Consider the following 5,511-nt stretch of genomic DNA (forward strand, 5'->3'; position numbering starts at 1 on the left):
GTGCCAAGCTAGCTGTTTCCGCTTTATGCTAAGCTAAGCTAACTGCTTCCTCACTCTAGCTTTGTACTAAATGTATGGCATGTTTGGGATCAGGAGGAGCTTATGTAGTATATGAAGAGTATGGCAGAAACTGATGGCTACTTGAACTAACTTACATGAAAGCAATTAGTTTCATCATCGACAAAGAAATCTGATTACATCACACATCATATTTACATAATGAAATCATGTCATTGTAACGGCAGATATACTCTATTAAGAAAAAAAGAAGAAAACATGAACTCTTCTGCATTGGAGAGGGTATACATTAGCTGATCTTACTGTTCAACATAGTGTACCTTCACACAGCAACATAAAACAGGCATCCACAAGTTAGTCTCACTCCAGGTAAGAAAAAATAGCACAATTCCCCCACAACTAAACTATACCTTTAAAATAGGGCATGTGCCTATACTTAGAAGACAGGACATCAGACAAAACAAGGTTCTGGGACATAAGGGTAATCTGGTGGACACCACTTACTCTATTATGGCCACTGTATTGATTTGACTGAAGATAGAAGGGGGGAAAACTGAAAAAACTTCTACCTCTCATGAAGGAGTTTTGGGGTGACTGATGCAATGCACTTGAAAATAAGATGAAGCTGGTTCCCACCTCTGGCTATCACTTGCTCAATAGCCCAGACTGAAACTTCAGTGTGACAAAGCTCGAATTGTCCAGAGAGAGGGAAATTTGCCATCTGTATATCACAGGGCACTCAAGTGTTGTCAGCTACTTGTATGTAATGGGTGGGCAGGCTTAGTGAAGTAGACGAGAGGGCACTAGGGCGCTGCAGAGCATAAATGACTCCCAGTCAAGTGGATAATGGTTCAGAATAGTGCTTCCTTTGCATTTGGATGGAACAACCTAATGAACAACCTAATTTTCCATGATTGTGGACAGCAAAAGTAATGAAGAAAAAGCACTTCATAAGACATAAGATATTGAGCCACTTTTTCGTGAACGTTTCTCTGAAGATGTCATGTTCTTAGAGGACTCTTCAGTGCCTCAAAATCACAAATGTACAGCGTCTCAGGCAGTGGACAATTTTGGAATATGAGTTCCAGAGGAGGACTGTTCATTTCTCAGTTATAGTCTGGCTGTAGCCTCTGTGTCGAGGCTGTCATTTGTTGTTGTCACTTCTTCCCATTTGTTTCCACAGAGTCTTAATAAAGGTAGGAACTGGCCAACAGTGATGTGGGCTGCAAGGTGGTAACTAGAACCCTGAAGGAAAAGATTTATGTCAATATTTTTTTCCTTCTGAACATAGATGTGTTGAATTTGATGTTATTTTTATAGACTCGTGTGTCAGTGAAGGTGTTTCTTTTTATGCTTTTTGAACCCTGAGGGAAGATACTCCTTTTGGCTCCACCTCCGCCTATACAGGGAGGTCAGAGGTCATGGCCAGCTACAAAACATCATCCCTGTCTTCCAGCTGAAGGATGGTCTTCCTGCTCATTTTTGCCTGGGTATTCCAAGTGCTGAGTGTAGCATGAGAGCTGCCTCGCTGGATAGATACACCCTCGATGAACGTGAGCCAAAATTTAACATGAGGGAAATGGATTAACTAGCAGTTTGGGCATTGGGTTTGACAAATATTTCTCAGAGGCAGAGATGCTCTGGAGGCAGAACTCACTGGTTGGGTGAAACTGTGCTGGGCAGAGTAAAATTTCCAAAAAGGACATGCATGCAATTCTCCAAGCCAGTATCATTAATGCCCCAACCCTGTCTGAATGTACAGTGTAAATTAGTTACTCACTCTTCAGTTACTGTGGCTATGCCTGTCAGGATTTCTGATCTTCCACAACACGTAAACAGTTTACAGCGATAACAGTGGCAGATTTACTGTTGAAAGTGATTTTGTGAAACAATGGGTCTTTGATAGTAGACAGAGGTAGACAAAAGCAGACTTCTCATTTCTGTCTCTGGCAGCTTTTATCAGCTGTAGCTAGCTGGCTAACTAGGCTAAGGTTCAGTTCTGCACCATGATGGCAGAGTCAGGACGACAGGGCGAGCTGTAAATAACGAGATGAACATATGTGATTTTGATACGATGCTGAATGTTGTTTCTTGCTGTTTCTTCCATGGGTGGAGGAGATGGTCATGTGCCAAGAGCTTCAGCCATCATTATGTTTATGATACAACAGGTTAGAATACACCCTCTGAGACGCACTACTACTTTAGGGCAGACTGGGTGTGAGTCGCTGGCTGGTTAGCATGCTAACCTCAGTAGAAGAGAAGATATGATAGAAATAGAAGTACAAGAAGAGTTAACATTGCCATTGACATTTCTTCTAGACTGATAAGTTAACAACTGTTCATGCTAATATTGGCTGTGTAGTGATAGCAAAAACCTATAGCACCTTTAAGATTTAAATTACATTTCACAAAAATAACACAGCATAACTCAAATGACTAAAAATGACCAACATTTATTCATTTGTTTATACCTTCATTTTTGGACATTTTGTTAGCCTGTAAGGCCACAACAACTTCCTGTTCAAATGTTCCAGTGCGGTACTGAAAACAGAGGTCAGTTAGTCTGGTTTGTAAGGTGCAGGATCAAAAAGGACATGATTTGTTTCTGCATTAGCTGTTAAAGTAAATTAAGAGAGAGAAACATTTGACTCTTTTTGTGCTTTTATTTGCATCTTTTGCCATCAGGTGTTTGGTGCAACTGTTCTATTTTAAAAGCTTCATATTCCAGTTGTCTGTGTGTATATGTGCTGACATTCACTTTCAAACTGTAATTTGTGCACAGTTAAGCTGAAATGCATGTTGAAGAAATTAATTACTGTTGAAATAAATCAGTGGCATAAGCTCTTCTCTCTGGTGTCTCATTTTCAGGCAGTCTGTGTGTCTCTCCCTCTGCATTTGTTCGGTGCAGAAGATGTCACGTTGGACTTTTTTTTTTGGACGGTGTGATTTCCCAACAGCTTGACTCGTGGTTCTGACTCATTAGCTTCTTGCACTGCCACAATGAGCCTCATCAATCGTAACCCCCAGTGCAAAAGAGCTGCTTTCTCCCTACCTGGCCATTATGACTCTATTTGCTCTGAAGCACAACTTAAAAACAGCGTGGCTTTGCTCAATGCAGGGAAATAAATAAATAAGACAGACAAAGATTTTTATAACTGCTGTCAAAAGTGAGAGTATTTTGACAGTGATTCCCTGATTTATGTCATTTAGGCTTTATCGGAGAAGAAAACTAACTCTGTTTTTTTTTATGTAGGCACATGTTGCATTAGTGCACAAACAGTGTGGGCTGCAGATTTGAGCGCTGCAGTTTTACAAAGATCCAACACAAGAAGGAAAGAAATACAGTGACTCACTAATCAGTGGCCAGAGGCTTTTATTGTGATGCTGAGCAAGATGGAAATGATGGAAAAACTTTTACCTTACAGTTTGACTTACCTGCTCAAACGAGGTGTGCTTTTAATTGGATGAAATATCTAAGCCTTAACTTAACTTAACTTAACTTAACTTAACTTAACTTAACTTAACTTGCAATATTGATGAATATCCCTGCCTTGCATCCTGATTACTGAAAAATACTGAAATACTGGAAACTGTCATCTGAGTGAAATGTCATCATATATTTTGCATGCATAATCATAATCATGAGATACACACTGTATGTTAGGGAAAATACTTTTAAGATACCTTAGATGTTTATAACTAATGGAAAAAACAGCAAAAGTGGCTCATAAATTTACTTGTTACTTTCTACTTGTATTTACTGTTGAACAAAAGCCTGATAATGAGGCTTGTTTGACTGCCAGTAAAAAAATCACTATCTGCAAAGTTAATGAGATCTCGCTGTAACTGCTACACAGTAAAGACAGCAGTCTTTCATGTGTGCTGAGCTCCAGCTAACAAGCTCTGCTGCAGCAGCTGTAGGTGTGTGTGTGTGTGTGTGTGACATCAGGTTGGGACTCTATCAAGGCTCCCATCAGGCCCCTGTGCAGATCCTACAGGAGGTAATGTAATGACCCTCTGCTGCCATGCCCCTCAACTCCTTTTTCAACACACACACACCAGCCATCACAAAGCCATGCTTCACCTCTTCTACCTTCCTCCTTCACACACACACATGCACTCACACTGATAAAAAACTAGGTTATCATAGCAGCTATTTCTGCTGCAGGGCATATAGCTTACAAAGCAAGAAGAACCTACTTCAAGGAACCTCAGGACAAACTGTATCATAGACAAACACACACACACACACACACACACACACACACACACACACACTGAAGCCACAAAAGAATACAATAAAAGAAATTAAATTAGAGACCACTAACAATTCTTTAGTGCTCCATGCACGGTGTGTGTCTTTAGGCCACAAATGTTAACACAATAATACATCATGTACTGTAATTTAAACACAGGACAGACTTGCAGGGAAAGGTCAACATGGCATATAATAAGGCCAACGTGACTTTTCCTAAAACTGTATTTCTGACATTTCAAGGCATTTTACTGCAGTTGAATGAATATTATTACAACATTTTTGTACAGTATGCTGAAAGTGTTTCCATTAAAAGAGCAAATTGTAATCAAATGTCTAAAAAAGAAAAGAAGCAAGAGAAAAAAAAATCACTTGGACGAAAGCCTGCCCCCACAAAGAGCACGCATATTACTCATCCCCCTCAGAGCCGCCTTGCTCTAGTGTATTGTGGGAGGACTGGGGTGGGCGGCTGTGCAGGGGATTGGGAGCTGCGTTATAAGACTACATGACTTCAGCTTGCATGTAACATATCTACATAATGTTTCCTCACCCTTCCTTCACACTAAGTGGCTTCTGTTTCAGCCCAGTGTGTGTGTGTGTGTGTGTGTGTGTGTGTTTGTGTGAGTATGCACTTCAAAACTAATCAGGAAAGCCAGTGTGGTGGAACCCAGACATCTTGTTTATCCTGCGAGATTTACCCGCACTTCACCTTCAGAGCGACACACACACATGCCTTCACTTTACAAACACACACACACTCACACACACAGAGTGAAGGTCTTGTGCTTGTCCCAGGTGCAGAGAAATCTGTGAAGCAGCATGTGGCTTGTCCCAGTTCCTCTACAGTACCTGTGTGCCTTTGTATGTGTGTGTATGTGTGTGTGTGTGTGTGTGTGATTGCGTATTGCGACAAGACTGACCCATTTGAATCTTAATACAGGCGCTCACCAATGCATTCCTGAAACTAGTTCAACATGTAGGCTAGGCTGCGTATATAACGTTGTCACACAGCAGTGGCGGACACTGCCTGATGCTGGAGGTCAAAGGGCACGCTGGGTGTGTCTAAATTTCTGAGGTGTTTCTGAGGCACGAAAATAAGTCTCAAAAAGCAAAACCTGAAAGAAAAAAGGTGTCGTTTTATGCAGGATTTTGACAGGCAGGGGAGGTCATGCTGTCAGGCAACACCAAATGCCGAGATGGGTGCTGAGGGGATGAACAGGTCTACACATTCTGCAGCC

This window comes from Lates calcarifer, linkage group LG8, assembly GCF_001640805.2.
Source record: "Lates calcarifer isolate ASB-BC8 linkage group LG8, TLL_Latcal_v3, whole genome shotgun sequence".
In the NCBI taxonomy this organism is placed as follows: domain Eukaryota; kingdom Metazoa; phylum Chordata; class Actinopteri; family Centropomidae; genus Lates; species Lates calcarifer.